Source organism: Cavia porcellus, unplaced genomic scaffold (assembly GCF_034190915.1).
Source record: "Cavia porcellus strain 051 isolate PalLab524CR breed Dunkin Hartley unplaced genomic scaffold, mCavPor4.1 scaffold_7, whole genome shotgun sequence".
NCBI classification, from domain to species: Eukaryota; Metazoa; Chordata; class Mammalia; order Rodentia; family Caviidae; genus Cavia; species Cavia porcellus.
Window position 1 is genome coordinate 7,253,473 of NW_026947490.1, and position 12,967 is coordinate 7,266,439.

The window sequence follows — 12,967 nt, forward strand, 5'->3', positions numbered from 1 at the left end:
GAGAATTATTCAGTTCATAAGAGGAACAGGGCGTGTCACTTGCAGAAAAATGATGAAATTGGACATAATAATGTTGCATGAAATAGGCCAGATTTAGAAAATATCACGTATGTGGAATCTTAAATAAAAGTGAGGTGAAGGGAGAAGACATGAAATATAAAAGGGGGTATTAGAGAAGAAGGGAACGAGCTGGAGTGGGAGGGAAGGGCAGAGGAGGTGAGAAGGGTAAAAATGATCCACATAGGTTGTACACGTGCATGAAGCTCCCAGAAGGGAACTAATACACACACACACACCAATACCAAAACCCCCTGTGATTTCTGAGCTGAACTGATATAAATTCCAGAGATCAAAGACAGATTGTTATGTATCTTCTCTACTCAGATTTTCCTTGGGAATTTGATGATATTATCTCCTGTGTTAAATGATCTCATTCTTATCTTGGAAAGACATCATGAAAGAATAAGACCTTGATTGGTTTTTTGGTAGGTCAGATATTTTGAGTCTTCTCTTGGTACACTGCATCAGAGGACTTCTAAAGTGCCGTGGGCTAGACTGTGTCACATGGCTCTTTCGAGCACAGTAGATGCTTGGTAAACGGAAGAGTTCTTATTTTCATTTGTTTTCGGCTGAGTTCTAGTCCTTATGAAGAAGGGGAGAGTAGCTGTTGTGGTGGCAGCTAGCTCACCCGAGGCTGGATTAGGGTAACTAACTGAAGAGTGCATCTTCCAATTTAAGAAGTGAGTGTCTTGCCTGGGTTAGTAAAGAGAAATTCTCCTTCCTGGATGACCTTCCCATATAACACATAAGACGACTGGGAATAAAAACTGAGAATCCACACGTCAGTGTAAATCTTTTTTGTGGAAATCAGACTGCTGCAGGAAAAGAAACTTCTGAAGACTTTATGCTTCTGTTTAAAGAATTTTTCTCCCCATCTTTGGCCTTTTGCAGTTTTTGTCAAAAGTGTCTAGGTGTGGTTTTCATTGTGTTTCCTGTGCATGTAGTTTTTAGAGCTTCTTGAATATGTGACTGTTTCATCAGTGGCAAAAAAAATTTATGTGTAATCTCTTCTACTGGTTTCTCCGTTACATCTCTCTTCCCTTTTTTTCGGGTCTCCACTTACACAGATTTTTTTTTTTTTTTGTCTTTTTCCTTTTTATCGGCACCAGGTATCGAACTCACGACTGCCTGCTTTTAAGGCAGGCGCTTATGCCGCTAAGCTAAATCCCCAGCCCCTACTTATACAGATTTTAGTCCCTTTTACATTGTATCATGGGGCTCTTCCACTTTTAAGTATTTTCTCTTTTCCCTTTTTATGATTCAGTATGGCTATTTTCCACTGGCCAAATATCTTTCAGTTCCCTGATACTTTCTTTTATGTTATCTATTCTAGTGTGAATCTTTCTTCTATTATCTAATCTAATCCCATATCTTTAGATACTAATTTTGACCAGTGTATCTTTTGTTTCTAAATTTTTACATTTGGGTTTTCTTACTAGATTTTAATTCTTCATTGTAATTTCCCCCTCGCTATTTTTAATTCATTTCTGTTTTTCAATTTTTATTAGTACGTAATGATTACATTTCTTGTGGGATGTTGGTACTAGTAAATAACATACTTTAATTTTTTTTCTCATCACCTTCTCTTCCTTTTTTCCTCTATTTCTTGGTTCCCTTCCCTTTTGGGAAAGCTCTCCCTATTTCCTGAACATATTAGTCACATATATTTTAAAGACCTCCCCAGCTCTGTGTATATTTCTATTATCCATTTTTTCTCCTCTTTTTCTCTCTGTTTTATAATCATTGTTTTATTTTTTATGTGCTTTGTTTGTTTGTTTAATGCCAAATACTGCCCATGACAAATTATAGAGACTTTGGATGACATCTTTCTCTGGAGATATACTGGGTTTACTTTTTGCATTAGTCAGCTCTTTGTTGCTGGGACAAAATACCCAATATACATAATTTAAAAGAGAAAAGGTTTATTTTGGCTTATGTTTCAGAGGTTTCAGTCCATGGTAAGCTGGCTCCATGGTAGAAGAGCATCACAGAGGATCACATGGCAGCCACAGGGGAAGAGCCAGAGCACAGCTGGAAGAGCCAGAGAAGAGATAAGCCCTTTGAAGCATGCCCCAGGAATCTACTTCCTCCAAATAAGTTCTGTTTCCCAGTGTTCATTCAGCTAATGAACTCACCAATAGATTAATTGGTGAGGTTAACACTGTTATGATTCAATTACCTCTTTCAGCCTTACCTTTGAACACTGCATTAGGCATCAAGTCTTCAATGCATGAATCTTTGAAGGATACTTCAAGCTTAAACCACAACACCTTTATCCCAGTGACAGGCACAGTAAGAACAGGTCAGATTGATAGAGTAAAATATTTTCATGCTCCAAATTCTGAAATCCATCTCACTAGCACTGTAAGAGGAACAAAGACCCACTTAGCTTTTCGGTATCCTATTTAACTTCCAGGATCCTGAGCTTTTTATTCTCTTCTTTGTGACTGAGAAATCGGCATACAGCTGGGGGAGAAATATGGCAAGGAATATTACAGTCACATCAGTATGCTGCTTTTCTCTGTGGATCTTGATCCCTCAAGTCTTGCCACCTTGCTTGATTTCCCATGGGTTCAAACAGCCACTTTAGATGGAAAATTCAGCCTTTATAGTTTATCCAAGAGAAAGTTTGTTTCATGGAAGCTATGCTATCATAATCAGAACTTGAAAATTTCCACTTTTCTTTAGCTTTCCTCTGGGTTCAGTAAGTACCAATGTTCTGTCATTCACCTGCAGAAAATACATTCTTTAAAGGCCTATAAGTATAGGAGACCGTCTCTGTAAGTATAGACCGTCTCAACACATTTGAGTTGAGGAAGGTCTCCTAACCTTGGGGTTAGGAGAGAGGTGGGCCGCTAGAGTCTGGTACCAGCTCTTGCCAGAGAAATAGCCCTTCAGAATTGCCATGGTTTATATACTTTTACACCATGGAAATTGGTGGGAAGATTCAAGAATCCTTACCCTTACAGTTGGATGGGTATTTTTCGATGGTCACCCAAGCCAGCCCTGAGACAGAAAAATTTCACTGTGTACCTGCTGCATGGCAAAGGAAAATTCAGTGTGAAAACATCCACCTCTGCCCCCCACTAAAATCAAAACAAGGACTGAAAAAGTTGTTATAGAAGTGACTTCCTTTGTGAAGTCCATTAACTTTTACACCTAGGATCCCAAACTCAGTTTACTCCTTTTAAGTGACATTGCAAACAAAATGGTTTTCTTTGGACTTGCTTAGGGTTCTTTTATCTACAATATCATCACTGTGGGAAAATGTTCCATAATGTAGCCTATTTAGAACAGTTCATGTGAAAGATGTGGATTATACTTGTTAAACCTATTACTAAGGATTCAAAAAAGGAAATTCGACTCCTTTGGAGAAAATTGCACAACTTCTGAAACTGTTTATTCTCATAATCATTTAAGGCTTTTGAGAATGCTGCATCTTTTAGCTGAAGCTATATAAATGGAATAAAAAGAAAAGCATTCTTTTTTTTTATCGGTACCAGGGATCGAACTCACGACTGCCTGCTTTCAAGGCAGGTGCTTATGCCACTGAGCTAAGTCCCCAGCCCCAAAAGAAAAGTATTTGTAAAAAATCTGCTTCATACAAGCTTCCAGAGCCTCCATAAATAAATGAAAAGTATTAAGTGTGATAAAAACATGGTGAAAGTTTCAATTAAAAGTGTTTAGTACAGTAAGACACACTGCCATTTATTCCCCTCAAAATACTACTGCTTCCTCTGAGCACACTTTCCCATCATTCTTGCCCTTTCTGCAGCAGTTCTGCAAGTCTTCTTTTATGAGGGTCTTCAGAGCTGTTGTGGCAGCCTAAATTTCCTGAACCAATTAAAAAAATTTACATTCCATCATCATTTTGACTCTGGGAAGAGCCAAAAGTTTCAGCAGCTGGATCTGCTGAACAGAGTGGATGAGGACATTCCATGATGTTTTCCTCGGACTGAAATTGCTTTTAATTGACTCAAGACTTTGAAGTAGCCACAAAAAGACACTCATGAAAGTACATGCCCAGAACTGCTTCAGAAAGTGGCAAGAGCTGCAATGATGGAATGTGCATTTGAAATGAGGAAGTGTTTTGAGGGGAAGTAATGCAATTTATCTCTTACTGGAATAATTTTCTTCATTTAAACACTCACTATAGTCTGTACGTAATATATTCTGGAAGTAATAAAAGAAAACCAATTGCAGAGCCATGGAGACCAATGGCTTGAGGTTAGTGACAGGAATAATCTACGGTAAGCTGGATTTCCTGTGGGAATTGTCATACACAGTTCTTGGGGCTCCCAGGTTCTGAGGTGATTCATGGGGAAGCCATAGGTCTGTGCTCTCTTTAAAAGATAATTTGTGCTGATGTCCTTTGTTTGAAAGGGGAATAGTTTGGCCATGTCAGTCTGAGGGAAGACCATTTTGCCTCATGTACTACAGATGGCACAACAGTGGTAAATTAGAGGAGAGGTATATATAGGCTGTGGCTGAAAAGTACTAAAAATTGGCTGGCCTAAATGACAGAAACGCACTGCCTCACAGTTCTGGAGCCTAGAAGTCGGGGGTCAAGATGTCTGGATACTTGGTTTCTGCCAAAGCTTACGAGGCAGAAGCTGTTCCAGGTGTCTCCCCTGGCTTCTGGTGGTTGTCAGCAATCGCTGGCATTCCCTGAGTTGAAGATTTATTGTTTCATCTTCTGTTGTTTCTCATGTTATGCTGTCCCTGTGCATCTGGGGAAAATTTCCTCCTTTTATAAGGCTGCAAATGATAAAGAATTTGAGATCACCTATTCCAGTACAACTTCATCTTAAGTAATTACATCTGCATTACCTTATTCCAAAATAGGTCATAGTCTCAGGTCCTGGATGCTAAAATGCAATACGTGATTTTGTATGTGGAGGGAGAACTAACTACACTCATCACTTCTGATAATTTGAGGTGCCCAAACTTTCTGATCACCAAGCAATAACACAAACAAGTTAAGAATTGATGTAGCACCTCACTTCACCCAGTTATTATGATTTCCTCAGAGTGTGAGACTTAGGCTATCAGATTTTTCCTGGAACAGGAAGGTTAACCTGTTATGCAGCAAAACTGTCTTATAGGCCTTTGTTTGCTGTAATGATGAACCCTTCACCAGGTGTGCACCATTGTGTTGATTGATCTCCTGTTTTTAGAAACTTCTATTTTATAGCCATTCATTTCCAATCTGGTAATCAGGCTGATTAAACTTTGACAAGCTTTAAAAAGGAAATAATAACTCTTGTCACATTTTAACTAGAGAAGAAAGCTGACAGCCTCAGGAGGGAGACATGATGGATATTTAAAAAATAAAATTTGAAACAACAATAGGCATTCGGAAGGCACTTGTTAAAATAATTAGTGATAAACTCTGCATCTCAAACAATCTCCATATTTTTAGCTTAATATGAATAAAGTGCCTTAAAGTGTTGCATGTAGGATTGTTTCTGACATTTGTTTTTTATGTTTCAGCCTTTCCAAGTTTATACCATTTTCTAATCTCCTTATTCCATTTGTTCTTAAATGAGAGCAGTTTTGTCCCTTGGGTGTTATTTGGCAACATCTGCAGACATTTTTGGTGGTAATGATTTAGGGAGTCACACTGGCACCTGGTAGAGTAGGTAGAAGCAGGTTGTTTAACATCCCACAATGTTGGAGACCACTACGAAGCGGCTCTGAGCAGGATTTAAATTTTACTAATTGGCTTTCTATGTTTGTCTGTGAGTCTGTCCTAGGCCTCGGCCCCTTGCCTGGCAATGGGAGCTGATTCATAGTTAAGTGGACCTCTATGAATCACTGGTCCTGGCTGAGGATTGTAGTGGCCTGTGAGGCCAGAGATACCTCAAAGGGCAAGATAAGGCCACAGCTGCGAACACTCTGGCTCCAAACCCAATTAACAAGGTAGAGACTGCAGCTGCAAAGATTACTCCTAGTCTCACTTCTGTCATGCTGGACTTGGAGAGGTCCTTGAAGTGACTCCCAAGGTCCTGCTCATTGCCTGCACTTTCCTCAGTTTCTCTGCCCTTTGTCCTTGGTCCTAATATAAGTGGACTGATCCAAAGACTCCTTTGTCATAACCCTCGAAGCCTTGAGCATAATTAAAGGGTTTTGAGCCTCCTGGAGCCCTAAAAATCACACCATTTGTCTCTTTTTATTTAACCTCAGCTGTACACTTGTTTGGGAGATCAGGAATTTAGGACAGAACCTGATACCGTATGTCAAGGGTACCCAGGTTGAGAAGCCAACATTTTTATCAGTTAGTTCTAGACCAGGAAGTCCTGTTTCTGTTCATCAGCCCCCCAGAATTTTCTGTTGGAGAGTTGAGTAACATTATAGGAGGATCAAATTCCTCCATGTGACAAGGGAGTTCTGAGGCCCATCTTCAGACATCTGTAAGTGTCTGGGAATTTATGTTCTCCAGGCCACACAGGATTGGGCTCTTGCTATGCATAAACTCATAGATTTTAATCCCATTTTTTTTGCCTATTCTTACCTGCTTTGTGTTATAGTCACTTTGCTTGTCTCCGAAACACAATACCTGACACCTAAAACTTTTTTTATTTAAAGAGAAAAACAAAACAAAACAAAACAAAACAGTAAAAGGCTACAAGTAATACAGAATTTCAAGAGAAAACATATACAGTAAGAATTCACTAGTTAATAGATTACATATTGTCATCTCAGAAACAGTTGTCCAGGTTACAAAATTAAAGCGTACAAAGTGTACATTAATACAGTGAGATTGCAGACAGTTCTGTTCAATGATCCAACAAAAACTCAGTAACATGGTTTTCTATCCTACACACTTAAATACACTTGCAGTTGTATCCTTTAGATCACTTTCTTTCCTCTCTTTTTTATGCTAGCAATCACACATTTTGGGTTCCATTACTTCCACAGTTCTTATAACTTTTTCTTTGAAGAGGAAAAGAAAAAAAAAACATAAAACAAGAAACAAGACAAAACAAAACAGAACAAAAAAAAAAAACCCAATGTGACAAAGCAAAACAGAGTCAGTTAGCACAGGAGGATGGACATAATATATAATGCAAAAAGAGATTACTAGGTGATCACAATGGTTACCATTATGCCTCTTGTTATCCTAAAAAGAGTTGCCTATATCAGCTGGTATAAAAGAATTGAATAAAACCAATAAAACCCACATTGGAGACCTTACAGGACTTCCAAAGAAGATAATAGTCAAACCATCAAGGGCATCATAGAATATCTGCTTGCCTTCAAAGTGATTGCCTATATCCTCAAATTTGATACTATTAAACAAAACAGAATATAATAAAATCAGTCAGAACAAGATGTGGAGAACAATACAAGGGTTCAAATCAGGTTAATAGGAAAACAAAAAGTTACTATAATATATCCTGCTATTGTTAATTTAGTTTTTCCTTTATTAAAAGATACTAAGAAATAAATTAATTTTTAAAAAAAGAAAAAAGGGGGGAGTTTGAGATAAAAAAGAACATATCAATAGAACAACATAGGTCAGAAATGAACAATTTAAGCATCATTGTGTTTCACCACCAGATAGCCTGACATTAATAGTAGTTACCCTAGTGTCTCTTTCCTTGAAATATTTGAGTCTAACTTCGTATACTATAGCATCAAACTTATCAAGACAGTGTGAAACCATTCAAGAGAATGAAAGTATTGCAGGGTATTTAGAACCAGGTAACAGAAACCGAACATCAGTTTCTATATTATCTCTTTGCCTATAAAAAATTTTGCTTATACTATTGCATACACTAAAATATAATAAGATACAACATGTTAAAACTAATGGAAACAGATGAACAACAACTTGATGTGGCTTCAAAACAGGATGATATTAAATCAGCACTAGCTATTACGCTGTCTTATTTTCTTTTCTTTTTTTTTTTTTTTTTTTTTTTTTTTTGTCTTTTTTGAGACGGGGTCTCACTATGCCGTTCAGGCTGGCCTTGAGCTCACTTTGCAGCCCAGGCTGGTCTCGAACTCGCAACAATCCTCCCACCTCAGCCTCCCGAGTGCTGGCATTACAGGCGTGAGCCACCATGCCCGGCCTTTGCTGTCTTATTTTCTTCAGAATAGCTATTCATAGTATCACACACAATAAAATAAAACAACCCAGATTAAAACCATTCCAATTAATGAGTGAAAACATTATATGGCTTCAAACCAGCGTGACTGGGAATCATGATTACCACGTACTTTTATGTATTCTTATCATTACTTACACTAGGGAAACAATTCGGTATTTATACATTTGAGTTTGATTTATTTCACTTATGAGTATGGTCTCAAGCTGCGTCCATTTATTTATAAATGTCTCAATGTGATCATTCTTTATAGATGAGTAGTACTCCATTGTATAAAAATACCTTTGTCTGAGGGGAGGTTCACTAAGATTTTTTCCCATTTTGTGGGGTTTCTTTTCACTCTGTTAGAGATTTCTTTTGACGTGCAGAAACTTTTTAATAAGACGTGATTCCAGTTATTGACTCTGGGAAGTATTTCCCGTGCGGTTTGAGTCTTGTTCATGAATTCTCTACCTACCCCTAAGTCTTCAAGGTTTTTACCCAATTTGTCTTCCAATAGATTTAGTGTTTCTGTTTTAATATTTAGATCTTTGATCCATTTAGATCTTATTTTAGTATACGGTGATAGGCATGGGTCTAGTTTTAGTTTTCGGCATATGGAGAGCCAGTTTTTCCAGCACCATTTATTAAAGAGGCTGTCATTCTTCCAGTGAACATGTTTGGCCCGTTTATCAAAGATAAAGTGGTTGAGTGTGTTTGTAGTTGTGGTTGTGTCTTCTAATCTATTCCACTGATCTTCGGCTCTGTTTTGATTCCAGTACCATGTTGATTTTACTACAGTTGCTTGGTAGTATAACTTCAAGTCAGGGATTATGATGCTTCCTGCCTTGCCTTTGCTGCTTAGAATTGTCTTTGCTATTCTAGGTCTCTTCTCACTCCAGATGAATTTTAGGAGTGATTTCTTGAGATCTATGAGGTATGTTGATGGTATTTTTATTGGGATTGCATTGAATATGTATAAGAGTTTTGGGAGAATGGCCATTTTCACAATATTTATTCTTCCTATCCATGAGCAAGGGATGTCTTTCCATTTCTGAGAGCATCTTCAGTTTCATTTTTCAGTGTATTATAATTTTCCCTTCTTTTGTGAGAATAATTCCTAAATATTTCATTTTTTTTGGTTGCTAATGTAAAGGGTGCGGTTTCTCTTATTTCCCTCTCTGTGATTTTGTTGTTAGTGTATAGGAATGATATTGATTTTTGAGTATTGATTTTGTATCCAGCCACATTGCTGAATTTACTTATTATATCTAGGAGTCTTTCAATGGAGTTTTGGGCTCTTCTATGTAGAGTATCATATCAACTGCAAATAGTGATAATTTAACTTCTTTTTTCCCTATCTTTACGCCTTTTATTTCTCTCTCTTGTCTAATTGCCCTGGCTAGTATTTCCAGTACCATATAAAATAGGAGCAGTGACAGGGGACATCCTTGTCTTGTGCCTGATTTTAAAGTAAAGGCCTTCAGTTTTTAGCCATTTAGTATGATACTGGATATTGGTTTGTCATAGATGGCCTTTATTATGTTGAGGTAAAGACTATCTATTCCAATTTTCTGCAAGGTTCTTATCATAATGAATGTTGTACCTTATCAAAAGCTTTTTCTGCATCTATAGAAATGATCATGTGATTCTTGCTTTTGACTCTATTGATATGGTGGATTACATTTATTGATGTATGTATGTTGAACCATCCCTGCATTCCTGGGATGAATCCCACTTGGTCATGGTGTATAATCTTCTTGATGATTTGCTGCATCCTATTTGCCAATATTTTATTGAGGATTTTTGCATCTGTGTTCATTAGGGAGATTGGTCTGTAGTTCTCTTTTTCAGTTGGGGCTTTCTCAGATTTTGGCACTAGAGTAATATTTGCTTCCAGGAATGACTTGGGAAGAATTGCTTCCCTTTCAATTTCATTGAAGAGTTTGATGAGTGTCAGCATTAGGTCTTCTTTGTCTTTCTTGTAGAATTCTGCAGTGAATCCGTCTGGGCCTGGGCTCTTCTTTGTAGGTAAGGAATTAATTACATTTTTTATTTCATTAGTAGAAATTGGGTTATTCAGCAGTTTTACATCTTCTTGACCTAGCTTTGGTACTTCATATGCTTCTAGGAATCTGTCTATTTCTTCTGTGTTATCAAACCTTTGAGAGTAGAGGTTTTTGAAATAGGTGTTGTTAATCTTCTGTATTTCAACTGGCTGACACCTAAAACTTAAAGGAGAGCTTTATTCTGACTCACAATCTAGAAGTTTCAGTCTTGGCATGGTCGGTGGCATGGTGGATGGACCTGGCATGGAGGAAATCTGCTTGCATCATGGTATCTGGGAAGCAGAGAGATGCTGGGAAGAGTTAGAAAAGAGGATAAACTCTTCGGCCACTCACCCACTAACCTGTTTCCTCTGGCCAGACCCTGCATGCCAACAGCAAGCCAGCTGTACCCTCCTATAATCTGCTCACTTTCCAAACACATGAGGCTTTGTGGGTCGTTTTACATCTAAGCCCTAACATTTAGTTATCAAAACCAGACACTGAACCTGGCCTCCTACTTTTTATATTCCTAAGACAGGAGATAGTGTGGGAAGCATCTGGCCCTAGGCTCAGAGCACATAGAGGGCCTTCTGGTTCTTGGGAACCTAAAAAGCCTCCTGCTGTAACTATACTTCCTTAACATTTTGACATGAACCTGAGAAATATGGTCCTACACTTCCCTTATTTCCTGAACATCCTGAATGAGCCTAAAAATATGCTCCTGCATATTTCCTGCATACTTCCTGGACATTTGGCATGAACCCAAGGAACATGTGCTGTAACTGCTTTAGTGTAATCAAGGGTATCCACATGGTCATCATGCATCAGAGTTTTTGATCCCTCTGGTGGGCTTTGGCAGCCATGTTGGTTCTCTCTAGGTTCTTATAAAGTTAAAAAAAAAAAGTTCCCCTCCTTAAATCAGAGGCAGATTTGCAGTTGACTGGAAAGAAGCCAGTTAGTCATGACTCCTGACTACTTCTCAATTTCTAGGAACACAAAAGAGAAGCCAACCCTGGATCTCACTGCAGTTGCTGTCTCTGGCTCTGCCCACGCTCTGTTCCTGAGGGTGTATTTTCTTTACCGATGGCTACCATTTCTCGGTGCTGTCCACTTGGATCTCTTCCAAATGCATTTTAACCTCAAAACAGATGTGGCTATTCTGGGTCAAACCATTCTTGAGTCTCTGTTTCTGCTGTGTGGAATGTACTTTCCTTTAGTAAATCTGCTTTTCATACTACTTCTGTATATTCCATTCAATTCTTAGTTCTGGATGTAAAGGACCTGGATATTAGGTGAGACTGAGACCAAGTGTCTGGTAAGAGCATTTCATATTTTATTGAAGTTTTGTTTAGGGTTGGATATTTGGATGGAGAGGAAACTTATTTTCTATAGTAATGAGAGCAGACAATAAGCCATTTATGTTTCTTGACATTCCAGTGTGCTGCTTGGCTATGTTCTCATTTCTTCACAGCTTTCTACTGCAGTTTAACAGGCACTCTAGTTTTAAGTTGCTCAGTGAAATCCAATTCAGTTGTGCTTCAGGGTACACAGGGATTTTGCATTCCAGGTCTAGTTTGGTTCTAATCCTCCTGTAGCATAATTTGGGACTCATTAGTCGGTGGCCCCAGCATGGACCATTGCCTCCAGCCCCTGCTTAACTTGCTCAAAGATCAGGCAAAGGTTTTGATGTTCTGACTGCTTCTTTTCTTACCATCCGATCAGTCCCTGGAGGAGAGAGAAGAAATATGAAGTATGTTTCAATTCGAATGATGCTGTATCCCAATTCCTGTGTCACTCTTAGAAGTTATTCTTACCTTTCCTCATCCTCTATGCCCCTCTTTCTGTCTTACTGACAACACTATTTGACTCGGGGCAAATCATTCAATTTATAATTACAGCTTAATGGAACCCTAGAAAATATTCATTTTAAGTCTTTCATTTTAGAACTAAGATAACTGCTTAGGAGTAACCCAAGTTTAATTAACCTTGTAGGGCCAGAATCCAGGTTCTTTCCCGATGTTTTTTATTCACAACTGAGAGAAAAAGATTCATACCCTAGCTGTCAAGAAAATTTCTTTATTATCCTGCATCTCAGTTTACCAGAGGAGGAAGAAAGAGGGAATGTTTGGATCAGATGATCTCGAAAATTCTTTTACAACATTAGCAGGCAAATAATTCTCAAATGTTGGTTGGAAACCCTCTGAACACCCTCCAGATAGGTAAACCAAGCAAAAATATATTTTTTTCTGATGTTAAAAACTATAACTGTTTCACCTGTGTGACAGAAAGGGACATAATGTGGCAGAACATAGTAGCACAGACACTAAACCTAGAATTCAGGCTTGGTCTTTTATTTGAAAAGCTCTATGATCTTAAGAAAGTCACTTAACCTCACTGTAACACATCATCCTTTAAAGGGGGATCAAAATAATTCTTACTATAAAATAGCTTTGGGGGTTAAATGTGTTCATAATATACAAGAGTAATGAGCACCATAGTAAGCAGCAGATACTTGCTAGCTCTCATTATTTCTAATGCCTGCAGTTAGTATGATATAGATCATGAAATAAGATAATTTGGTTAGAATAGAAGGAGTAGCAGGCTTCATTTACTCATGTATAGCTCTTTTCTTGGATTTTAAGTACCAAAAAGCACTGATTTATAAAAGGATTACACATAATTATTTTTAGTGTTTAAGGGGAGAAAGTTCTAACCATATCCACATCTAACCTATCGATTTAGTCTTGTTGGTAGATGTTATGGTTT